This window comes from Phocoena phocoena, chromosome 4 (genome assembly GCF_963924675.1).
Source record: "Phocoena phocoena chromosome 4, mPhoPho1.1, whole genome shotgun sequence".
NCBI lineage: Eukaryota > Metazoa > Chordata > Mammalia > Artiodactyla > Phocoenidae > Phocoena > Phocoena phocoena.
In genome coordinates, this window is record NC_089222.1 from 137,244,856 (window position 1) to 137,272,686 (window position 27,831).

The window sequence follows — 27,831 nt, forward strand, 5'->3', positions numbered from 1 at the left end:
GAGAGATAATAGGGCTACTTCCCCTCCTCCTCCAGTCTTAACATAATGCACCCCATTCCCTTGGTGTTTATTGTCAAGGAAAACTCAAAGCAGTTTTCAACTGCTGAGTTTCCTCCTATTGTCACCCACATTGTCACGGTGTGTCCGTGGGCCGTCAGGACAATAACTCAGAATTCCATGCCTTCCTGGGCCTTAGGGAAACACAAAATGGGTCACAACAAATACTATGAGATCAGGACAGAAAGCCAATTGAGGTTGCTAGAGCCCCCAGGCTCCACCCCCAAGACGTGCAGAGTCATAAAGGGAAACGCTACAGGGCCCTAAGGCTTCATGATACTCCTGACCCGGAAGTGAAACTCACTTCCTGATGGAGCTCAGGCAACTTCCTGCAGCCACCCTTAGCTTCTAAGTCAAATTTCAACTATAGAACTCACTGTGAACACATAGCTAGGGCAACAGAGAATTCAGTCCTCTCCAGAAGGCAAGAATCTGAGGGAAGGACCACTCTTCAAATGTGTGGACCTTGAGGCAAAACACTGTCTGCACCCTACTCCCATCACACACCCCCATCTCACCACCCCCTCAATTGTTATACAGGTATGCCTCAAAGAAAAAAATTAACATCAATGGCCATTGTGAAAAAGAAAAGAAGTCACAAAATGTGGAAACGGTGAAGGGAGGGGAAAAAATTGAATGAGAATGGTAGCTCATATATGTGTCAATGAGTCCTGAACTAGTTTTCATGTTAGTTGAAGCACCACCAGTATATGGAGTTACAGCCCATCTACCAGCAGCAACATGGGGCAGCTCTACCCCCACCCAGGGGCAACAACATCTATTTGCTGTAACAAAAAGCTCTACCTCAGTCAGTGGTCTCCAAACATCGTTCAGGGTTAAGTATCATCATAAAGGATTAAATGTAGATTTCAGCTCATTGGTAAACCCAATACTTCATGAAGTAGTTTAGGATAGAAAAATGGAAGAATTAAACGTTCTGGTAGAAAATCATATTCACAAAAATCCAAGAAGTAAGCATGTTTATTAATTTCATAAGAAAATGATAGAAAAGGAGGGGAGAGAGAAAGGACATTTACCTGGATACAAAATGTCTAAAAGAGGCTTGGGGCAGGACACCCAAACCTAAAATAGCTCTTTAGTCCTTGGGTTCTGTGGTCTTTCAGCAAAAGTTAAGTTTTCTGGCTTGGAGTTTCTTACTGAACTCCAGTGTGAAGTATTGAAAAGAAAATGACTACAGAGAACCTATTTAGACCTTTCTGGCAAGGCCCGAATTGGAGGAGAGGAGGGAAAGGGCTGTTTATCTTAACAGAGGATTTCCTTACCAGAACATGGAAAACATTCTTTTTGTCAAATATGGTTAATAGTCACCCAGCAACACAAAGAGTAGTTTCAGTAGCTTAAAATCAAAATGAGGTGACTGGGAGAGGTGTGACCATGCCCCACAGACAGAACATGAGCAAACTTACAGCCGTGTCTTGGACAGAGACAGTGTTGTTGATGAGTGCATAGGAAAAATGTCATTACCTAATGCACTTTCCACCAAGGAAAATGTAGTCACCTACTTAGTAGGTAGTGCAGACCTGCCCAACCAAAAGCTAGAAAAGAAGCAATATTAACACATCCTCAAAAATGCCTTGAAAGACACAGCAGCTGTTCTTCAAACAGGAAGAACAACGATGCCCTCAGCCATTCAACTTCCCATTCGGATGGGAATGACTACTATTTTGCAGCATTCCAACTGACTTCCTCTCTCAGCTCAGTGAGTATATGCCCTGGTAGTAGAGGCCTCTGAACAGAGCATCTATGATGGAAACAGTATGGAATGATGGAAAAAGTTTGGATTTGCAACTTGGTTATGTAGGCCCTAGTCCCGACTCTGCCAATGACTAGCTGGGTTTCCCAAGACAATTCGGCATCTCTCTGGGCCACAGTTCCCTAAAGATCTTTCAACTCCAACGTGTAAAGAATAGAGTCATGGAGTTAGGAAATTTCTTAAAGATCATGTATATTAGAGATAGATCTCTGGATTAATCCACCAGTTTCAAGTCAAATATTCATACTAGTGTTTTGTTTTTATTCTTCATGTTTCAGAATTAGTGCAAGGAACATTTATATATAGTTAATTTTATTTGCCCTTTTTTCCACCCACAGCTCTTAAGGCAGTTTTCTGTATCTTTTCCCTACATACAAAAAAAATTTTTTTAAACTAAGATAAAAATGATTTGGGGGGCTTCCCTGGTGGTGCAGTGGTTGAGAGTCCGCCTGCCGATGCAGGGAACATGGGTTTGTGCTCCAGTCCGGGAAGATCCCACATGCCGCGGAGCAGCTAGGCCCGTGAGCCGTGGCCACTGAGCCTGCATGTCCGGAGCCTGTGCTCCGCAACGGGAGAGGCCACAACAGTGAGAGGCCCGCGTACCGCAAAAAAACAACAACAACAACAAAAAGAATGATTTTTGTTTTCAAATTCTTTGAAATTCTAACTACCTAAAATGCTCTTCTCTTCTACCTGAGTTATAAAGGGTCATTCATATTGCCTGGTTAAGAATTGTATAAATTCTTTGTGGTTTTTATATACTTTATTTTATAAATCAGAATAAGAATATTGGCATGCATGGGGTGTGAGAGATGATTCTGATCTCGTTTTGAGTTTTTAAATTCAAACAACAAAAACTGAAGCAATAAATGATAAAACCAGACTAAGTACTTGGAAAAGTTTGTATCTGATGTGGTAGATTTCAGTGGTTCTAGTCATTCCGGTCAAGGGGTGGAGGCTATTTCCCTGCCCCTTTAATCTGGCCATGTGACTTGCTTTAACAAACAGAAGGCAGCAGATGTGATATTGGGTCACTTTTAAGCTAAGTCCTCTAAAGGCTTTGTAGCTTTTACTTGCTGTTTTAAGAACTGCCACCACATGAGCAGACCCTGCTAGCCTATTGGAAGATGAAAGAGTTTTGGTGTAGTCCCCTCATCACCCCACCCTCTGGCCAACGAAACATGCAAACGAGGCTATCTGGGACCAGCTACCACCTCGCTCACCTACCAAATGACCACAGATTCATAAGGCCAGCCAAGACCAGCCAAGCTCAGAAGAGACAAAAAGAGCCACCTAACAGAATCATGAGCTAAATAAATGGTTGTTGTTTTAAGCCATTTAATTTTGGAGCTGCTTGTTATGCAGCAAAGGCTAACTGATACACCTAGTTTGTCTTAAACAAAGGCTAGCCTAGATATTATTACATGCGATTTTTTAGATATTATAAAATAAGTAGTTTGTCCTCAGAAACCTCCCTGCCCATCCTGCTTTTGCCCTTACCCTCACTGACATAGCACCCTCTCCCTCTAAGATATTACTGTCTCCTGTCATCTCCAGGCTTCCTGACACAGAGGGGGGAAAAAAATTTAATAAAACCAGTTTAAACTAATGTATGAATATTAAGGGTGTTTTTAGATGCATTAGATTATATTTGATTTTTATAACCACCTATGAATTAATACCATTCCCATTACATTGATTAGGAAATAACAGTTCAGAAAGGAAAAAGCCTGCCCATGACTACTAAACTAGGAAGTGGTCTCTCAACTCCAAACCGTATATACATATATACATATACTCCTCTTCTCCCCTTCAAATTGTTTCTCTTCATCCAGGGTATTTGCATTTCAAAAAAAAGGAATTTGCATTCCTGGAGGACTGGCCCTGCTAGAAATTCAAGCACTAATTCATGCAATGGATTAGAATTTAAGAAAGCATTGGCTCCTCCTGTGCCAGAGACTTGAAGAAAGGAATCCATTTAAGCAGTGTGCCCTTTAGTTACACACTCAGAAGACAATTGTGCATTGCTGTTTTGTTGAAGGATGACGCCAAGACTTTCCTTTGAGGAGAGCATCATTGACTTTCATTCACGAGTGTTAACCTAAGCCAGTGGTCCTCAAAGTGTGGTCTCTGGACCAGCAGCATCAGCTCCACCTGGGAACTTGTTGAAACTACAAATTCTAGGCTTCCACCCCAGACCTGCTGAATCAAAATTCTGGAGGTGGGGTTGAGTCACATGTGCTCTGATGAGTCTTCCAGGTCGTTGTGATACATGATCAAGTGTGAGAACCACTCACTCTGTGGTACCTGCTCAACCTGAGGACTTCCTAGAGCAGGGGTTGATAACCTGCAGCCTGTGGGCCAAGTCCAACCAGCCACCTGTTTTTGTAAATAAAGTTCTATTGGAACATGGTACTGTCATCCTTTTATGTATTATCTATGGCACCACAAGGGCAGAGTTGAGTAGTTAAGACTGAGACCATATGACAAATAAAGCCAAAAATATATATTATCAGGCCCTTTACAGAAAAAGTTTACAAACCCCTGTCCTGGAGGTTGACTGCATTAGGTACAATGGATAAGAATGTAGGTTTATATGTAAACAATATGAGGTGGAATACTGTCTCTACCATTTACTAACTGGGCTGCCATGAGCAAGTTTCTTTACTCTAAGACCATCACAGCTTCTATCATTCTAGCTCCAGAGTCCCCTGTAGGGTTGACTGAGGCTGTAAGGCAGCCTCTGCCCTGTTCACTCCTGCCTCCTCCCCCTCCCTCCCTGCCATAGGTGTTGCTTCCAAGGATCCTCCTTAGCAAACAATCTGCATGCCAGTGTCTGCTCAGAAGCGACCTCTGAGTGACCCCAATCCATGGCAACCCCAGACTTGAAGATAATGTTCTGAATCACCGGACATAAAGTACCGTGATCAGCAGAATAATCCCCTCCTCAACAATGTCCCCGCCCTAATCTGCAGAACCTCTGGAACCTACATGACAAAAGGCACTTTGTGGATATGAATAAATTAAGGAATTTGAGATGGGAAGATTACTAACCTGGATTATCTGGGTTGACCCAACCAATCACATGAATCCTTAAAAGCAGAGAAACTTTCCTGGAAGTTACGATCAGAGGGAGATATGACTTTGGGAGGGGGGTCAGGGAGGTGTGACAGTGATGGCTTGAAGATAAAGGAAGGGACCATGAGCCAAGGGTTGTGGGTGGCCTTTAGAGAGTGGAGAAGGCAAGGAAATGAATTCTTCCACAAAGTCTTCAGAAAGAAACACAAAACCTTGATTTTAGCCCAGTGAGACCAGATCAGACTCCTGACCTCCAGAGCTGTAAGATAACAAATTCTTGTGTTTTAAGCCACTAAATTTGTGGCAATTTGTTACAGCAGCCATAGAACACTAATAGAGGCAACTGACAAGTATAAAATTCACAGTGAGAGGCTATAAGACCTGAGGGCACTTCAGAGAGAAAAAGGTCACTCTCATGTCTCCTGAGAAGCTTCTGTACCTGACCATCAAGAAAGATGAGCCACAGGTATTAATAGTTTCACAGACAGGGGGAAAAAAAGCAAGCAGAGTCAGATATGGACTTGAAACCAGAAGTCATAAGGACAGATGCGCACTTGTGATGGAGCTGCTTCTCCCAGGGGCAACTCCACAGGCTCCAAGGGGAGAGGCACAGGATTTACTTCTTTTGTGATTCTCCCCACAGCACTCAGGAGGCCAGCTGGTTAACAAGGAGGACTTTGATAATCATATATTTTATTAAGAATTATGTGTCACCAATAAAGATGTTTAAAAAAAAAAGAATTATGCATCCAACTTCTGTAGTTAACACCAACTTTAAAAAAAGAATTATGCATCCAACTTCTGTAGTTAACACCAACTTTCTTAATTAGCCCAGTGAGGCGTTTTGACAACTCAGAGGAAAAATGGTGAAGAACAATCACGTTACAATAGTTCATTCATTAGGGCTGGGCCACTGGGCATTTACAGCACTTTGTAAAGTCCTTTATTCATTCAGGGCAAGATAAAATTGATACACAGCCCAGTTCACACCATTACACAGGCTGTCAAAGCTGGAAGGAAACTCAGAGTCATCTTGTCTAACCCTGTCATTTTCTGGATGAGGACACTAAGGACCAAGATGATCAAATTATTCACCAAAGGCCACACAACCAGTTCACATGGGGACTCAGCTCCAGCCCTCTGACTTTTGGGCTAGCCTCTCCCCCTCCCACCTCCATCAGGCTGTCTGGGGTTCTAGAGCAGAGGGGGCCAAATTCACAGCCAAGGCCGGATTAAAAACATGGGTACTTCCAGCCAGGCAATAATCTGACCCCTTTCAACAGTATTATCTGTTCTACTTTTTTTAGTGGGAACATTTATTTATATTAATAAAAAATTGTATTATATACAGAAACTGATTCACTTTCCCAGTCCAGAGCAACATCTATATTCTAAAAGAAATGATGGCAAAACACCACTCATTATTCTACCTTACTAACCAGGTAGATCTTTGGGAGAATATAAAGGGTTTTAAATGTATAGAACAAAACAAACTGATTGTTCCTGGTAACTGGCACTGCAGAATGCATTGTTTGGGTTCAGAATTTCAGAATCTATGACTTCATGTTTCTATGGCAATAATTCTCCACAAGTAGAGGTCTGGGCAAGTGGGGAGTGGTTTGGGGTTTTTTTTGTTATTTCCATGGGAGGATACTATCTTTGGTGGCCCAAGTTAGACTTCCTTGGTTGTGTTAGTTGCAGGATAAGGAAACCTGAGTTAACGGGTGAACCATTTACAGAGATATTCAAATTCACTGTATGGCTCAGTAGCCTGAGCAGCTGTCCAGCTGGCTCAACCCCTACTCGAATTCTGATTGCAAGCACTCCTTCGTGTCTTGGTAAATGGGAAAGGGAATATCAAAAGGATGCTTGGGTCCAGCCAGGAAAGCACCAGGTTGTCTCAGAGGAGAATCAGCAGTTTAGGTAAATGCTGAATGAAGATCCGCTGAGCACATGATCCTGGTTTACCCTCAGAATGGGATCACCAAAATAACGTATCTCTGTGGAGCTTTTTCTAGTAGTCTCCATTTTGAATGAGGAGAAGAAGGAGAAAAGGAGGAAGAGGGAGATGAAGAAGGATGAAGGTAGTTGGGGAGAAGGGAGGGGAGGAAGGAAGGAAGGAAGGGAGGAAGGAAGGGAGGAAGGAAGGGAGGGAGGGAGAAAGGGAGGAAGGAAGGGAGGGTGGGAGGGAGGGAGAAAGAAGAAAGAAAGTAGACCTTCTATTCCTAACAGCCAGACTAGAAACTATCCAAATGTCCATCAACAACTGAATATGAAATTTCATCAAGCTGTACCCTTAGGTGCATGTATGCTACCCTCCAATTAAAAGTTTTAAAACTTAAGTACAATGGTTCTGCCCCTTGATCAGGTATCCTTTGACCCCAGTCCCGAAAGGAAGTGCCCTCACTGGCTCCCTATGCACAAGAGGAGCAAATAAAAGTAGAGGTTTGAGATAATTCGTGGGGAGAAAAAGAAAGAAAGAAAAATGTTTCTGAAACACCTAATTGAAGCCTGTGATTCTGTCTACAAAGAAACATACCACTGGCATTATTATAAGTCAACTCTTACTCCAGACCCTTTCTATATGCACGTTTCCAAAAATTTGGCTCATTTCTCAGAAAGACTTAGTAAATGCCCCCACTGCTTACAAAGAGCCAGTCTTGACGAGCAGGAGAAAGTTTACAAGCTGCTAATGAGGGTTTAGCACCCTTTGAGAGACAAACAGCTCCAGTCAGCAGCTCCTCAGAGGGAAATGAGCCCCTGTGCCCAGCAGGTACCAGCCAGGAGGCACAGTCCTGCTTTGATTGCTAGGTAGCACAGCCAAAAGGGCGTCTGCGTTAATTATCCTGCCATAAACTCAGTGGAAAACACGCTAAGCCTCATATCTCTGGGCTCTCCAAACATCAAGACAGATAACCAGAAAGCAACAAACTCACAATAGCAACAGCTAGACTGTGACGGCCTTATGCCACCTTTCCTTTGGCTTAAGGGAAAATTTCCTCAGGAAGGGACACAAAGTAGACTCAGTCCCATCTATTTGCTTATTTCGTTCATTCATTCAACAAGCGTTCACGAAGTGCCGATTTTGCACCAGTCACTCTTGTAGACGCTGCATATGCAACACTAAACACGATCTTCCAAATCCCTGCCCACGGAGGCCTTCAAGATGGCGGAGGAGTAAGACGTGGAGATCACCTTCCTACCCACAAATCCCTGCCCACGGAGGCCTTCAAGATGGCGGAGGAGTAAGACGTGGAGATCACCTTCCTACCCACAAATCCCTGCCCACGGAGGCCTTCAAGATGGCGGAGGAGTAAGACGTGGAGATCACCTTCCTCCCCACAAGTACATCAAAAATACATCTACATGTGGAACCACTCCTACAGAACACCTACTGGACGCTGGCAGAAGACCTCAGACCTCCCAAAAGCAAGAAACTCCCCACGTACCTGGGTAGGGCAAAAGAGAAAAGAAAAAACAGAGACAAAAGAATAGGGACAGGGGCTTCCCTGGTGGCACAGTGGTTGAGAGTCCGCCTGCCGATGCAGGGGACACAGGTTCGTGCCCCAGTCCAGGAAGATCCCACATGCCGCGGAGCGGCTGGGCCCGTGAGACATGGCCGCTGAGCCTGCGCGTCCGGAGCCTGCGCTCCGCAACGGGAGAGGCCACAACAGTAAGAGGCCTGCGTACCGCAGGAAAAAAAAAAAAGATTAGGGACAGGACCTGCACCTCTGAGAGGGAGCTGTGACGGAGGAGAAGTTTCCACACACTAGGGACCCCTTTCACTGGCAAGGACAGGGGGTGGGCAGGAGGAAGCTTCAGAGCCACAGAGGAAAGCACAGCCACAGGAGTGCGGAGGGCAAAGTGGAGAGATTCCCACACAGAGGTTCAGTGCCAAACAGCACTCACCAGCCTGAGGGGCTTGTCTGCTCACCCACCGGGGCGGGCAGGGGCTGGGAGCTGAGGCTAGGGCTTTGGAGGTCAGACCCCAGGGAGACAACTGGGGTTGGCTGCGTGAAGACAGCCTGAAGGGGGCTAGTGGGCCACATCTATTAGGAGGGAGTCCGGGAAAAAGTCTGGACCAGCCAGAGAGGCAAGAGACCATTGTTTTGGGGTGCACGAGGAGAGAGGGGCTTCCTGCTTCTTGTTCCCACAGATGGCAGAGCACCACCTAAGTGAGCTCCAGAGACAGGCATAACCCTCAGCTATCATCTCAGACCCCAGAGACGGGCATGGACCACTAACACTGTTGCTGCTGCCACCAAGTATCCTGTGTGCAAGCACAGGTCACTATCCACATCCACCTGGGAGACTGTGCAGCCTGCCACTGCCAGGGGCCCATGATCCAGGGACAACTTCACATGGAGAACATGTGGCTCACCACAGGCTGTTTCAATATCATGCTGGCCTCTGCCACCTCAAGCTAAATCCACATCCCAATTATGATTACTGTACCCCTCCAGCAGCTGCTTTAAACAACCCTCCTGTCTGGGCAGGAAACAGACTCCTGAGGGCGACGAACACGCAGAGGCGGGGCCAAATCCAAAGCTGAACCCCAGGAGCTGTGCAAACAAAGAAGAGAAGGGAAATCTCTCCCAGCAGCCTCAGGAACAGCGGATTAAATCTCCACAATCAACTTGATAAACGCTGCATCTGTGGAATACCTGAATAGACAATGAATGTTCCCAAAATTGAGACAGTGGACGTGGGGAGCAACTGTAGACTTGGGGTTTGCTTTCTGTGTCTGATTTGGTTTTGGTTTTATGTTTATCTTAGTTTACTTTTTTTTTTTTTAGTGTACTTTTTAGTACTTGTTATCACTGGTGAATTTGTTTATTGGTTTGTTTGCCCTCTATCTTTTTTTTCCTTTTTTCTCTTTTTGTGAGTGTGCATGTGTATGTTACTTCATGTGATTTTGGCTGTTTAGGTTTGCTATTACCATTTCTCCTAGGGTTCTGTATGTTTCTTTTTTGTTGTTGTTGTTTGTTTTTTCTTTTTATGTGTGTGTGTATGTTTCTTTATGTGATTTATCTGTTTAGTTTTGCTTTTACCATTTGTCTTAGGGTTCTGCCTGTTAGTTTTTTGGGTTTTTTTTTTCTTTTCTTCCTTTTCTTCCTAGCCATGCAGCTAGCAGGGTCTTGGTGCTCTGGCCGGGTGTCAGGCCTGAGCCTCTGAGGTGGGAGAGCTGAGTCTAGGACATTGGACCACCAGAGACCTCCCAGCCCCATATAATATCAATTGGCAAGAGCTCTCCCAGAGGTCTCTGTCTCAACACTAACACCCAGATCCACCCAACAGCCAGCAAGCTCTGGTACTAGACGCCACATGCCAAACAACTAGCAAGACAGAAACACAACCCCATCCATTAGCAGAGAGGCTGCCTAAAGTCATAATAAGGTCACAGACACCCCAAAACACAGCACCAAAAGAGGCCCTGCCCACCAGAAGGACAAGATCCAACATCATCCACCAAACCACAGGCACCAGTCCCCTACACCAGGAAGCCTACACAACCCATTGAACCAACCTCAGCCACTGGGGGCAGACACCAAAAACAACAGGAACTACGAACCTGCAGCCTGCAAAAGGAGACCCCAAACACAGTAAGTTCAACAAAATGAGAAGAGAGAGAAATATGCAGCAGGTGAAGGAGCAAGGGAAAAACCCACCAGACCAAACAAATGAAGAGGAAATAGGCAGTCTACCTGAAAAAGAATTCAGAGTAATGATAATAAAGATGATCCAAAATCTCAGAAGAAGAATGGAGAAACTACAAGAAACAATTAACAAGGAACTAGAAGAACTAAAGAGCAAACAAACAATGATGAACAGCACAAAAAATGAAATTAAAAATTCTCTAGAAGGAAATCAATAGCAGAATAACTGAGACACAAGAACTGATAAGTGACCTGGAAGACAGAAGAGTGGAAATAACTGCCGCAGAGCAGAATAAAGAAAAAAGATAGAAAAGAATTGAGGACAGTCTCTGGGACAACATTAAATGTAACAACATTCGAATCACAGGGGTCCCAGAAGAAGAAGAGAAAAAGAAAGGGTCTGAGAAAATATCTGAAGAAATTATAGGCAAAAACTTCCCTAAGATGGGAAAGGAAATAGTCAATCAAGTCCAGGAAGCACAGAGAGTCCCATACAGGATAAATCCAAGGAGAAATATGTGCCAAGACACATATTAATCAAACTACCAAAAATTAAATACAAACAAAAGAAACTAAAAGCAGCAAGGAGAAAGCAACAAAAAACATACAAGGGAATCCCCATAAGGTTAACAGCTGATTTCTCAGCAGAAACTCTGCAATCCAGAAAGGAGTGGCAGGACATATTTAAAGTGATGAAAGGGAAGAACCTACAACCAAGATTACACTACCCAGCAGGGATTTCATTCAGATTCGATGGAGAAATTAAAACCTTTACAGACAAACAAAAGTTAAGAGAATTCAGCACCACCAAACCAGCTTTACAACAAATGCTAAAGGAACTTCTCTAGGTGGGAAACACAAGAGAAGGAAAAGACCTACAAAAACAAACCTAAAATAATTAAGAAAATGGTAATAGTAATAATACATGTCGATAATTACCTCAAATGTAAATGGATTAAATGCTCCAACCAAAGGACACAGACTGGCTGAATGGATACAAATACAAGACCCGTATATATGCTGTCTACAAGAGACCCACTTCAGATCTAGGAACACATACAGACTAAAAGTGAGGGGATGGAAAAAGATATCCATGCAAATGGAAATCAAAGGAAAACTGAAGTAGCAATTCTCATATCAGACAAAATAGACTTTAAAATAAAGACTATTACAAGAGACAAAGAAGGACACTACATAATGATCAAGGGATCAATCCAAGAAAAAGATATAACAATTGTAAATGTTTACGCACCCAGCATAGGAGTACCTCAATACATAAGGCAAATGCTAACAGCCATGAAAGGGGAAATCGACAGTAACACAACCACAGTAGGGAACTTTAACACCGCACTTTCACCAATGGAAAGATCATACAAAATGAAAATAAATATGAAAAAAAAGAAAAGAAATAAGGAAACACAAACTTTAAATGACACATTAGACCAGAGGGACTTCATTGATATTTATAGGACATTCCATCCAAAAACAACAGAATATGCTTTCTTCTCAACTGCACATGGAACATTCTCCAGAGTAGATCATATCTTGGGTCACAAATCAAGCCTCGGTAAATTTAAGAAAATTGAAATTGTATCAAGTATCTTTTCCGACCACAACACTATGAGACTACATGTCAATTACAGGAAAAAACAAACTGTAAAAAATACAAACACATGGAGGCTAAACAATACAGTACTAAATAATCAAGAGATCACTGAAGAAATCAAAGAGGAAATCAAAAAATACCTAGAAACAAATGACAATGAACACATGATGACACAAAACCTATGGGAGGCAGCAAAAGCAGTTCTAAGCGGGAAGTTTAAAGCAATACACTCCTACCTCAAAAAACAAGAGAAATCTCAAATAAACAACTTAACCTTACACCTAAAGCACTTTGAGAAAGAAGAACAACAACAAAAAAAACCCCCAAGGTTAGCAGAAACAAATCATAAAGATCAGATGAGAAATAAATGAAAAAGAAATGAAGGAAACTATAGCAAAGATCAATAAAACTAAAAAGTTGGTTCCTTGAGAAGATAAAATTCATAAACCATTAGCCAGACTCATCAAGAAAAAAAGGGAGAAGACTCAAATCAACAGAATTAGAAAGTAAAAAGGAGAAGTAACAACTGACACTGAAGAAATACAAAGGATCATGAGAAACTACCGCAAGTGACTATATGCCAATAAAATGGAAAACTGGGAAAAAATGGACAAATTCTTAGAAATATACCACCTTTCAAGACTGAACCAAGAAGAAATAGAAAATATGAACCGACCGATCACAATCACTGAAATTGAAACTGTGATTAAAAATCTTCCAACAAACAAAAGTCCAGGACCAGATGGCTTCACAGGTGAATTCTATCAAACATTAGGGAAGAGCTAACATCTATCCTTCTCAAACTCTTCGAAAACATAGCAGTGGGAGAAACACTCCCAGATTCAGTCTATGAGTTCACCATCACCCTGATACCAAAACCAGACAAAGATGTCACAAAAAAGAAAACTACAGGTCAATATCACTGATGAACATAGATGTAAAAATCCTTAACATAATACTAGCAAACAGAATCCAACAGCACATTCAAAGGATCATACACCATGACCAAGTGGGGTTTATTCCAGGAATGCAAGGATTCTTCAATATATGTAAATCAATCAATGTGGTACACCATATTAACAAATTGAAGGAGAAAAACCATATGATCATCTCAATAGATGCCAAAAAAACTTTTGACAAAATTCAACACCCATTTATGATAAAAACTCTTCAGAAAGTGGACATAGAGGGAACCCACCTCAACATAATAAAGGCCATATATGACAAACCCACAGCCAACATCGTTCCCAATAGGGAAAAAACTGAAACCATTTCCTCTAAGATCAGGACAAGACAAAGTTGCCCACTCTCACCATTATTATTCAACGAAGTTTTGGAAGTTTTAGCCATAGCAATCAGAGAAAAAAAGAAATAAAAGGAAGCCAAATCAGAAAAGAAGTAAAACTGTCACCGTTTGCAGATGACATGATACTATACATAGAGAATCCTAAAGATGCTACCAGAAAACTACTAGAGCTAATCAATGAATTTGGCAAAGTAGCAGTATACAAAATTAATGCACAGAAATTCCTTGCATTCCTATACACTAACGACGATAAATCTGAAAGAGAAATTAAGGAAATACTCCCATTTACCACTGCAGTAAAAAGAATAAAATACCTAGGAATAAACCTATCTAAGGAGACAAAAGACCTGTATGCAGAAAACTATAAGACACTGATGAAAGAAATTAAAGACAATACAGACAGATGGAGAGATATACCATGTTCTTGGATTGGAAGAATCAACATTGTGAAAATTACTCTACTACCCAAAGCAATCTACAGATTCAATGCAATCCATATCAAACTACCAATGGCATTTTTCACAGAACTAGAACAAAAACTTTCACAATTTGTATGGAAACAAAAAAGACCCTGAATAGCCAAAGCAATCTTGAGAAAGAAAAATGGAGCTAGAGGAATAAGGCTCCCTGACTTCAGACTATACTACAAAGCTACAGTAATCAAGACAGTATGGTACTGGCACAAATACAGAAATATAGATCAATGGAACAGGATAGAAAGCCCAGCGATAAACCCACATAAATATGGTCACCTTACCTTTGATAAAGGAGGCAAGAGTATACAGTGGAGAAGAGACAGCCTCTTCAGTAAGTGATGCTGGGAAAACTGGACAGCTACATGTAAAACAATGAAATTAGAACCCTTCCTAACACCATACACAAAAATAAATTAAAAATGGATTAAAGATCTAAATATGAGGCCAGACACTATACAACTCTTAGAGGAAAACATATGCAGAACACACTATGACATAAATCACAGCAAGATCCTTTTTGACTCATCTCCTTGAGAAATGGAAATAAAAACAAAAATAAACAAATGGGACCTAATGAAACTTCAAAGCTTTTGCACAGCAAAGGAAACCATAAATAAGACGAAAAGAAAACCCTCAGAATGGGAGAAAATATTTGCAAATGAAGCAACTGACAACGGATTAATCTCCAAAATATACAAGCAGCTCACGCAGCTCTATATCAAAAAAACAAACTACCCAATCCAAAAATGGGTGGAAGACCTAAATAGACTTTTCTCCAAAGAAGATATGCAGATTGCCACACACGAAAGGATGCTCAACATCACTAATCATTAGAGAAATGCAAATCAAAACTACATTGAGTGTAAAGCAATTATACTCCAATAAAGATGTAAAAAAAAAAAAAAACTATGTTGAGTTATCACCTCACACTGGTCAGAAGGTCCACCATCAAAAATCTAGAAACAATAAATGCTGGAGAGGGTGTGGAGAAAAGGGAACCCTCTTGCACTGTTGGTGGGAATGTAAATTGATACAGCCACTGTGGAGAACATTATGGAGGTTCCTTAAGAAACTAAAAATAGAAGTATCATATGACCCAGCAAACCCACTACTCGGCATATACCCTGAGAAAACCATAATTCAAATAGAGGCATGTACCACAATCTTCATTGCAGCACTATTTACAATAGCCAGGACATGAAAGCAAGCTAAATGTGCATTGACGGATGAATGGATAAAAATGACGTGGCACATATATACAATGGAATATTACTCAGCCATAAAAAGAAACGAAGTTGAGTTATTTGTAGTGAGGTGGATGGGCCTAGAGTCTGTCATACAGAGTGAAGTAAGTCAGAAAGAGAAAAACAAATACCATATGCTAACACGTATATATGGTATCTAAAAAAAAAATGGTTCTGAAGAATCTAGGGGCAGGACAGGAATAAAGACACAGACGTAGAAAATGGACTTGAGGACATGGGGTAGGGGGGAGAAGGGTTAGCTGGGACAAAGTAAGAGAGTAGCATGGACATATATACACTACCAAATGTAAAATAGATAGCTAGTGGAAAGCAGCCACATAGCACAGGGAGATCAGCTCGGTGCTTTGTGACCACCTAGAGGGGTGGGATAAGGAGGGTGGGAGGGAGACACAAGAGGGAGGAGATATGGGGATATATGTATATGTATAGCTGATTCACTTTGTTATACAGCAGAAACTAACACAACATTGTAAAGCAATTATACACCAATAAAGGTGTTAAAAAAAAAATCCCTGCCCACAAGGAGATGATATTCTGGTGGGCAAGACAGAAAAACCAATAATCATATTAGTACCTAGAATACAGTTAGGTAGCAATAGGTGCTCTGAGGAAAAGCCAAGCCGGATAAGGAGATAGAATGTGGTGAGGGCTGCTGCTTTTGAAAAGGGCATCTCATAAATCTCTCCCCAAGGAAGGGGTCTTGTAAGCCAGGGTAGGAAATTCAGATTGTTTTCTGAAGTTGTTGGAAATTGTTGAAAGTTCTTAAGCAATGAAATGATAGAACCTGATTGTGGATTTGAAGGATCACTTTAGCTGCTGCGTATAGAATGGATTTTAGCGGGGCAAGAGTGGAAGTCAGGAGCTTCGGGGGAAAGTGAGGAGATGGTGGTGTAAATGTAGAGATATAGGGAAGTATATACAGAGTCACTATGTTTTAGAGATTGAGATGCTCTTGTCTCACTAACAGTTTGAGTGCAGGTTTTGAGAGAAAGGAATTAAGGATGACTCCTACTTTGGGGCTTGAGCCAAAGTGAACTGCGGTGTCATTTACTATGACATTCCTGCCTCCTGATCCACACGAGAAAAAGACCTTTCTGCCTATGGGACTTCCCTTGTCTCTATTGTCTAGGGAAGCCAGAACTGACTTGGACATATTCCTAGGTACAGAGAAATGGTAGCCTCATTATTTTATTTCAGCCCTCAGAGGCTGTAACTTTGGGAGCACACAATTCATAAATAAATTCAGAGTAGCCTATTTATCTCTTCTTTTTCCATTTGATTGAAATCCTGGGCATTGGCTTCTACTAGGATGATGAATTTGGCTAGAGCTTTGTCACATTTATTCAAGACTAATATGGTGTTATCTAGTACAAGAAACAGATGAGAAATCATTTCTGCAGGACTGAAGCTCAGACATGGCTCAAAGGAAACATACGAGACATAAGGAAATCGTTAGAACACAAACATTAGACAGTCTTGTGCTGAGCTAGAGAAAGCCTTAGCTCACCCCAAACGTAGTATTTATAGGCATCGGCAAGAAGTAAGGAATTAACTTCAGCATGCTGCGGTTGTGTTTCAAAGGTGAATTTTCTTAGTGCTGTTTGAGAGCATTGAACTTGGGATTAGCAATTCACCAACTTAGGGAAATCAGACAGTCAACAAATATTTACTGAGCCACTTCTATCTTCCAAGTATCATGGAGGGTACAGTGGGAAGAAAAATAAACCTGCTCACTTCCCCTGTGGAACTGATGGTCTAAAGAGAAAGGTGGCATAAGCAGAGTGATCATAAATTATGAAACGCTTGCAAAGGACAAGTACAGGGCTGTGCAAATGCATTATGGGGGACCAGCCTAGTCCAGGGAGTGACGCTAAGACAGGAAGGATGAGTGGGTGACAACGAGGCAGAGAAAAAAGAATCACTGCCTTCAGAGCAAACAACACCAAGCAGGGCCAAGAGGGTAACGGTGTGGCATTTTCAAGGAACTCTGAGAAATGAAGTGGAAGGGACCTGGGAGACAGTGATGGAAGAAGATGTGGGGTCAGCACGGGCCAGATCAGACAGTCAGGACATTATAAACTTTGCTTGTTGTTTATTCTAAAGGCAATAGGAAGCCACTAAGTGGTCATAAGTAGAGGCATCAGGGTTGGGTTTTTAAAGATCACTTTGGCAGCAGGATGGGAAGAGATGATGGGGACAATAATGCTTGTGGCTGGAGAGGGAAGAGGTTTGCCGAGTCAGGACAAGGGAATGGGCACTGTAAGAGTTATCAGGAAGCAGGATCCACAAGACCAGGTAATGGATGGATGGACGTGTGACCACATGCAGGGTGGGGCAGAGGTGGGAGGCATGGAGGGCAAGGAGATTGCAAGGTCAATCGTGATTCCTGGGTTTCTGGCCGAAGCATTTTACTAACATAGAGAATTCCAGAAGGTTGTATGAGTCTCTCCACTTAGATCCAGTGCCCACCCTAGGTGATAAGAATGTCATCTACAAGAAAATATAGATGGAACGTCAAAGAAACCAAAGGGACAGAGAGACCATTTGAGAGCCTGATAGATATGGAAAGCCAGAGAGAAGGAAAAACCTGGTAACCATCAACAAATATAATTATGCCCTCCCTCCCTCTGACAAGATGAGAGGGAGGTACCAATATGTGGGACTGGGGGAGATTAGAGAAGAAACATATAGCAACTGTCTGCCCTGTGGTTTTCGGCATGGCTAGAGGTAAAGGCATTATTATAGTCGAGATCCCCTCAAAGGTAGAACAGATGCCAGCACAGAGAAAAGGGGTCAGATGTGTGGAGCTGAAAGGGGGCTTCCACTCCACTGAGCAGAGCCTTGAACCACACCTGAGGAGGCTGAACTTGGAAGCCAGAACACCCTGGTTGCACTCTCTCTTGCCCACCCTTGGATAGATATGAAAATACCAATGATTAGTCCTGAGGTGTAGAGGTTTTGCAGAAAGGAGGCTGCACAGTTTTAGGCTCCCTGTTTAATGACTGATATGTATGCTATGTGATCTTTTCTGCTGTGAGGAGGGAGCTTTTTCTGTGAGGGAGAAGTTATTTCAGGATCACAGATATGCTCAGGGGTGCTAGCAAAAGGACTGAAATAAGTCATTCATAAGATTCCGTGGAACAATTTACCAGAGGAATTCATGAAAAATGTTAAATTGATGTGTCACACCTAGAATGAACCTCTTTGCTCTTTATGTTTCCCCACTGCTCAGAGAACCTCCCAGGAGAGGTTGATCCCTCCCAGTTGACCCCTCCTGCTTCAGGAGGTCATATGACTTATGCAGAGGGGGATCCAGAACTCCAATCACCTAAACCATGAAAGCAATGGCTTGGTCTCAAAGGAAAGGCCAGGAAATCAGGATGACAAGGAAATCTTGTTTTCACTAAGGAGAGAGATGCCGTGGAATAAAACTTGCCATATTAACTGAGGCTTTCCCTGGTGTCTCCTTGTACGCATGGCAGTGCTCCCTGGCCTTTGCCAACTCAGAGTCAGTAAGAAGCAGCCGCTGAGTCAGGGAAGGGACTTTACATCAGAATAAGAAGAAAAAGGGAAGTTTTTGGAATATGACTTTGAACACGGTTTTCCTTATTCAGAATCTACAGCCTTTGCTTTTCCAGAGGCCATACTTTTGAGCTTGCATTGCCCACATCCTAAATGCTTCAGGAAATAAAGGCTGGTTGGTTTGTTGTTATGGGTCCCAAACACAGAAGTCAGTTCATCATGACCCTCCCCTGTTGGGAAACTTTATCACTAACGTCAGTGCATGCAAAGCCCCTCTCAGGTTCATCTCTTCCCTTTGATCCATCACCCCCTCACTCCATTCCCTAGCTCCCTGTAGGTAATGTACTCTGAAGTACGGGCTTAGCCCTGAATATGCATGTGTCCTTTTAAAATATGCAGAGCCATTGTGTGTGTTTTTTTAATTAATTAATAACAAATTCATTAAGTTATTACTACTAATAATAAATCATCTACCCATGTTGTCATGTGTACATCTATCTTGTGGTTTCTCTCTGCTACTACACATTAAAAAAAGCTCAAGACCTAAAGTTTAAGCAATAAACAAGAGATAAGAAAAAATGATGAGGTAGAGCGTGCTGCTCCAGACAAGGGAAAGCATCTCTGGGCTGGGAAGAGGGAAGACAGACTTAAAGGTGAAGAAAACGGTTGAGACATGAATGGGGATCCAGAAAGGGAAGCTCTTTGCCCTGACTCCAGACCAAGGTCGGGGGGTTCAACAAGAGAACCCAAGGTAGATCCAGAGAATCCAAGAAGCCCTTTTCTAGGTAGAGTTCATGGAAAAGAAGCAAGACCCCAAAGTTTTCTCATGCCCAACTCGGGACAACAATCAGAGAATTGTCTGCATGGTCTGCTTTGCAGATCTCAGAGCCCTGGTTCTCCAGCACCACGCAAGCCCAGTGGGATTTGGCCTCTCCCGTGAGCATGGGATGAACCTGGGGCTTGAGCCAGCCTTGTGAGCCAGATGGGGCTGATATGGCATCAAACTCCTGACAATGACACTTGCCTGATGGCCTCGTGCCCATAGTATCTTGGCTCTCCCTAAGCCGCCAAGATAAGGATGAAACCTCAAGAAAAGGGGAAAAGACTTTGAATTAACAGAAATTGAGTTTCTACTATTCATCTACCAAAAAAATTGATGGGTAGCTAAATGCCTACAAAGGGGAAAAATAGAAACTTCTTGAATTATATCTATGTTTGCTCTTCAAATTGCTCTTTATCAAATTCCAGTGATCTTTAACTTGGTAGCATCTCCTTAAAATGGAGAAAAGAAACATAAAATAGACCATTTGAAAATTAAAATAAATAAAATAGGGATGACTCTGTGCATTTGTTGAGTAGATTTACGGAATTCATTATCCACAGGATGGAGGAGAGCTGTGAGGTCACGCACAGCTGACAGAACCATAAAGGATTATTGAAAAGGTTTTTGTTAGGAGGGTCTTTGTCCCAAGGCTGATATCGTATCTTCCAAGATAGACTTGACCTTGCTCCACAGCCATAATTCTGTTTTATTCTGAAGGAGTTGGTTCTAAACAGAGATCCAGGAGATTCCAGATCCATCATAGTTAATGAATCACCTGAGACCAACCTTACAAGGAGACATATTTCTTGAGCATCACAGATCAAGTCAGCATCACCTAAGAAGAATATTATTCCAAAAAACTCCCCCCACTCTCTCCCACCACAAAGTAATCTAACAGGCTTTCCCTAAAGAGTGCTCCAACCAGGAGTCCACATGCTCTGGAAGCAGCCCATTCTGCCTATCCGGGCTCCTCCAGTGCCCTGTTTCTCTTCTGCTTCAGATCACTTTGCTGGACAGATGTTTATGCACACCTAATTCCAGCAAAGACCACAGCCAATAAAGGGGACTCCGGTGGCATCCTGAGAGAGCACCTAGCATTCAGATTTGCTTTTTTGATGGTAACTACATTGCTCACAAAATATTTAGCCAAACCATGGGATATTTGCTCAAGTCAAAAAGTTTTTTGAATGGCCATGAAGTCCATCCACTTTTATGCCTATGTCTTAGTAAAACCTAACTGTCCTTATTTGTTTAAGTCAGTTAAAGTAACAAATCTGAGAACAAGCTATTCACTATGCCTTAGGCAATGAATAAGATGTCATTTTTATTCAGCACTCTTATCCTAGTCTCTTTTTAAAAGAAATGCTTCTAAAACTAATATTTACTTGTTCCCCCAGAAATACTTTAATTGGCTTTGTGAAATCAATGGTTCCCTGGATAACTGATAAAAGAGTGGCTCTTTTCACTGTCCTGGCAATATCTTGGTTTAAATAACAGGACAGATAATTCTTTCACAAATATGAAAAACAGATTTTCGGAAACAAGCTTATTTTATTAAGCCATGTTATTTAATTTTATCTGACATTTGCAAGTCATTTTTGCTAGTAAGCACTCTACATTAATACCTTGAGTTCACATAGAGTTTAACAATATGAATTTCCTATCAGAGGAAAGTACAATATATGTTTGGAAGAAGCCAAGTTCATGAAGAATTAACAGTCATCAGATCCCAAAGGGAAACAAATTATCTTCACTCCTCTCTTGCCAGCAGTCGAGCGTTTAATTTGCACTTTTAAAATCCTGCCTGTTATCCCAGATTCAGGAATGAGAGCAGTGGTAACTCCTTTGCACATCCATGTCTAACCATATAAAATCCAAACACCTATAGGCGACCAGTTGCCACTGAGGTAGAAAAAGCATATCAACTTCAAATAATTTTCATATTAAGAATATCTGGAATGAACCACAGAGAATAAGTTATTTTTATATGCTTAAAAGATGTGACAGAAACCAATTTCAATTTACAAATTAAATGGATTATTGAAAGTTTGTGTTAAATGAAAATTGGTCACTGAATCTTACTTTTCCACTGACCTGTGTTTTAAAACATATAAAATATGGTTCAGTTTTAAAATGCAGAAACCAAGCAGTAATACAAATAGCAAATATTGAACAATAATAAATCTTTAAGGGGAAAAAGTGTTCTTTCTTCCCATAAACAACACATATGAAAATACACTGTTCTCTATACTCCAATAAAATTAAAATACTAAAAGAAAGTACACTGTTCTGAGCAGACCTTCAAACCTCCATCATTCTCTGGGTCTTCAGAAACACTGTTTAATCTGCAATGAACCACACTTATCTGGAAAACTCCTACTCAGAAAAGTTCTAAAAGTTCAGCTCAAAAAGCACAACCTCTATCTAACTAGCCTTCCCTGTTATGTAATCCCTAAGGAAAAAAAATATCTACACAGTTCTGTGAGCCCTGAGGCAGAATTAGGGTACCTCCTTCCTCTCCCAACAGCGAAGCATTCTTCCTGCATAGCCTTGGAGACCAATTGTCATCATTCTTGAGAACCCAGATCACCCACTGGACCCTGTGCTCCCCGTGGAGGGGACACAATGCACCTTTGGGGTTCCAGTGCCTACATCAGCACCTGGCACTGCATTGGTGCTAAGCAAGGCTTTGAAATGAATGAGCAAAGAAATGAAAGAATTAATTAATTTTAAGGGATATTTTGGGTTTTTTGGCTTATTGTTTGTTTTTTAAATACATCTTTTTTCCTTTAACATCTTTATTGGAGTCTAATTGCTTTACAATGTTGTATTAGTTTCTGCTGTATAACAAAGTGCACCAGCTATAAGTATACATATATCCCCATATCCCCTCCCTCTTGAGCCTCCCTCCCACCCTCCCTATCCCACCCCTCTAGGTCATCGCAAAGCACCGAGGTGATCTCCCTGTGCTATGCGGCTGCTTCCCACTATCTATTTTACATTTGGTAGTGTATATATGTCAATGCTACTCTCACTTCACCCCAGCTTCCCCCTCCCGACTGTGTCTTCAAGTCCATTCTCTATGTCTACATCTTAATTCCTGCCCTGCCTCTAGGTTCATCAGTACCTTTTTTTTTTTTTTTTAGATTCCATATATATGTGTCAGCATACAATATTTGGTTTTCTCTTTCTGACTTACTCTGTACGACAGACTCTAGGTCCATCCACCTCACTACAAATAACTCAGTTTCATCTCTTTTTATGGCTGAGTAATATTCCATTGTATATATGTGCCACATCTTCTTTATCCATTCATCTGTCAATGGACACTTAGGTTGCTTCCATGTCCTGGCTATTGTAAATAGTGCTGCAATGAACATTGTGGTACATGTCTCTTTTTGAATTATGGTTTTCTCAGGGTATATGCCCAGTAGTGGGATTGCTGGGTCATATGTTTTTTAAGGAACCTCCATACTGTTCTCCATGGTGGCTGTATCCATTTAAATTCCCACCAACATACTGTAAAGCAGGAAAGTTATAGCATTAGATTTTTATTTTTAGAAAATTACTCTCTTTGCCCTATGAGGAATAGATTGGAGGAGAATATGAACCCAGGACAGGGATGACGGCCACTTAATCTTGAGTGGTAAAAGTGTGGATAGAGAAAATAGACTTACTTGAGAGGTTTGTGAAAGACAGACCTGACATAGTTCTTTGTGCATTTGAAGACAGAAAAAAAATCATCAAGGTTGTTGGCTTGTGCAACTGAATGGTTAAAGGGTTCATTCTGAGACAGACCACAATGCAGAAGATCCACAACTTTGAGAAAAAACTCATGAAGACAGTTTTGAACAGGTTGAATTAGAGATGTTAGAAGTTTAGCTCAAAATGTTCAGTGGGCAGTTGGATTAATGGCATGCAGCTTAGGTGAAAGGTGTGGGTTAGATATTTAGGTTTAGAAATCATCATTTGTTCAGACTACTAGAGCTAATCAATGAATTTGGTAAAGTTGCAGGATACAAAATCAATGCACAGAAATCTCTTGCATTCCCATATACTAATGATGAAAAATCTGAAAGGAAACACTCCCATTTACCACTGAAACAAAAAGAATAAAATACCTAGGAATAAACCTACCAAGGGTGACAAAAGACCTGTACGCAGAAAACTATAAGACACTGATGAAAGAAATGAAACATGATACAAACAGATGGAGAGATATACCATGTTCTTGGATTGGAAGAATCAATATTGTGAAAATGACTCTACTACCCAAAGCAATCTACAGATTCAATGTAATCCCTATCAGACTACTAATGGCATTTTTTACAGAACTAGAACAAAAAATCTTAAAATTCGAATGGAGACACAAAAGACCCCCAATAGCCAAGGCAGTCTTGAGGGATAAAAACGGAGCTGGAGGAATCACACGCCCTGACTTCAGACTATACTACAAAGCTACAGTAGTCAAGACAATATGGTACTGGCACAAAAACAGAAATATAGATCAATGGAACAAGATAGAAAACCCAGAGATAAACCCACACACTTATGGTCAACTAATCTATGACAAAGGAGGCAAGAATATACAATGGAGAAAAGACAGTCTCTTCAATAAATGGTGCTGGGGAAACTGGACAGCTACATGTAAAACAATGAAATTAGAACACTCCCTAACACCATACACAAAGATAAACTCAAAATGGATTAGAGACCTAAATGTAAGACTGGACACTGTAAAACTCTTAGAAGAAAACATAGGAAGAACACTCTTTGACATAAATCACAGCAAGATCTTTTTTGATCCACCTCCTAGAGTAATGGAAATAAAAGCAAAAATAAACAAATGGGACCTAAGGGAACTTAAAAGCTTTTGCAAAGCAAAGGAAACTACAAACAAGATGAAAAGACAACCCTCAGAATGGGAGAAAATAATTTGCAAACGAATCAACAGAAAAAGGATTAATCTCCAAAATATATAAACAGCTCATGCAGCTCAATATTAAAAAAACAAGCAACCCAATCAGAAAATTGGCAGAAGACCTAAATACACATTTGTACAAAGAAGACATACAGATGGTCAAGAGCACATGAAAAGCTGCTCAACATCACTAATTATTAGAGAAATGCAAATGAAAACTACAATGAGGTATCACCTCACACAAGTTAGAAAGGGCATCATCAGAAAATCTACAAACAACAAATGCTGGAGAGGGTGTGGAGACAAGGGAACCCTCTTGCACTGTTGCTGGGAATGTAAATTGATACAGTCACTATGGAGAACAGTATAGAGGTTCCTTAAAAAACTAAAAATAGAATTACCATATGACCCAGCAATCCCACTACTGGGCATATACCCCAAGAAAACCATAATTCAAAAAGATACATGCACCCCAATGTTCATTGCAGCACTATTTACAATAGCCAGGTCATGGAAGCAACCTAAATGCCCATCGACAGATGAATGGATAAAGAAGATGTGGTACATATATACCATGGAATATTACTCAGCCATAAAAAGGAATGAAATTGGGTCATTTGTAGAGACGTGGGTGGATCTAGAGACTGTCATACAGAGTGAAGTAAGTCAGAAAGAGAAAAACAAATATCGTATATTAACGCATATATGTGAAACCTAGAAAAATGGCACAGATGAACAGGTTTGCAGGGCAGAAATAGACACAGATGTAGAGAATAAACATATGGACACCCAGGGGGGAAAGTGGCGGGGGGTGGTGGTGGTGGTGTGATGAATTGGGTCATTGTGATTGACATCTATACACTGATGTGGATAAAATTGATGACTAATAAGAAACTGCTGTATAAAAAATAAAATAAAATTCAAAAAGTCAAAAATAAATAATCATAAAAAAATGAAAATAATAAATTCCCACCAACAGGGCAGGAGGGTTCCCTTTTCACCACACTAAAAGGGTATTTTGAATTCTTAAAAACCTAACACAGGGGACTTCCCTGGTGGTCCAGTGGTTAAGACTTCACCTTCCAATGCAGGGAGTGTGGGTTTGATCCCTAGGGAGCTAAGATCCCACATGCCTCACAGCCTAAATAAATTAAATAAATAAATAAATAAAACAGAAGCAATATTGTAACAAATTCAAGGAAGACTCTTTTAAAAAAATGGTTAAGATGGTAAATTAAAAAAAAAAAAAAAACTAACACAAATACAGCCTAGCTTGACCCCTATGATTCAGAAATGCTTTCAATTATCAGGTCCCTTATATCGCCTGTTGTCAATACATGGGGTAATTTTAGTTTGGTTGCTCTTAAAAAAAAACCCTGTGCTCTCTGATTTCAGAAATTAGGATCCACAGACTTCTTAGAACCTGATGTGCTCATCTGTTCATATCAGAGTGACTCAGAAATGCACTGGAGCCCAGGATACTTCACTTAATGACGTCTTAATTAGCAGACTCTTTAAACTGCTATCCTGAGCTGACTAACAAGTATTACCAGAGGGAGTATGTAGTTTACAGAGCAGGAACAGTTTTGAATCTGAAGGAAAAAACAAGGTTACCAATTTACAGTACTTGTTACATCCACACAGCAGATAGTAGAGAAATGCAAAGAAGAGTACACAGTCAAGGGCCAACACATTTTCACAAGCTGGCCATGCAATGCCTGCATCACATACTTGCACTGGTGGGAATCTCTTCCTGAGGACTTCAGGGAGCTGTGTGGGTGAATGGCTGAGCACACACCGACTTTTAGAGTCTCCCTGAGAAAGCGCTTAAACACCTACAGGACTATGATCAATACCTTCATCTCCACAATCCTCGGGGAATGCAGGAAATACTGAGATGTCAAAAGACTGACAGGTTGGGGCTTCCCTGGTGGTGCAGTGGTTGAGAGTCCACCTGCCGACGCAGGGGACGCGGGTTCGTGCCACGGTACGGGAAGATCCCACATGCCGCGGAGCGGCTGGGCCCGTGAGCCATGGCCGCTAAGCCTGCGCGTCTGGAGCCTGTGCTCCGCAACGGGAGAGGCCACAGCAGTGAGAGGCCCACGTACAGCAAAAAAAAAAAAAAAAAAAAAAAAAAGACTGACAAGCAACTCCCAAGGCAATAGAAATAAAAGCAAAAATAAACAATTGGGACCTAATCAAACTTATAAGTCTTTGCACAGCAAAGGAAGCCATAAACAAAACAAAAAGACAACCTGCAGACTGGGAGAAAATATTTGCAAGTGATGCAACTGACAAGGGCTTAATTTCCAAAATACACAAACAGCTCATACAACTCAATAGCAGTAAGAAAAACTCAATCAAAAAATGGGCAGAAGGGCTTCCCGGGTGGCACAGTGGTTGAGACTCTGCCTGCCAATGCAGGGGACACGGGTTCGAGCCCTGGTCCGGGAGGATCCCACATGCCACAGAGCAACTGGGCCTGTGCGCCACGGCTGCTGAGCCTGCGCTCTAGAGCCCGCAGGCCACGGCTGCTGGGGCCTGTGTGCCTAGAGCCCGTGCTCTACAAGAGAGGCCACCACAGTGAGGTGCCTGCGCACCGCAATGAGGAGTGGCCCCTGCTCGCCGCAACTAGAGGGGGCCGCGCACAGCAACGAAGACCCAAGGCAGCCAAAAATAAATAAATAAATTAAAAAAAAAAAAAAAATGGGCAGAAGACCTCAATAGACATTTCTCCAAAGAAGACATACAGATGGCCAATAGGCATATGGAAAGATGCTCAACATCACTAATTATCAAAGAAATGCAACTCAAAACTATTGATACAATGAGGTATCACCTCACTCCAGTCAAAATGGCCATCATTAAAAAGTCCACAAACAATAAATGCTGGAGAGGGTATGGAGAAAAGAGAACCCTCCTACACTGCTGGTAGGAATGTAAATTGATGCAGCCTCTATGGAAAATAGTATGGAAGTTCCTCAAAAAACTAAAAATAGAGTTACCATATGATCCAGCAATCCCACTCCTGGGCATATATCCAGAAAAGAGGAAAACTCTAATTTGAAAAGATACATGCACCCCAATGTTCATAGCAGCACTATTTACAACAGCCAAGACATGGAAGCAAATTAAATGTCCATCAACAGATGAATGGATAAAGAAGATGTTGTATGTATGTATGTGTGTGTGTGCATGTGTGTATACACACACAACGGAATACTACTCAACCATAAAAAAGCATGAAATAATGCCACTTGCAGCAACATGGATGGACCTAGAGATTATCATACTAAGTGAAGTAAGCCAGATAAAGACAATTATCATGATATCACTTGTACGTGGA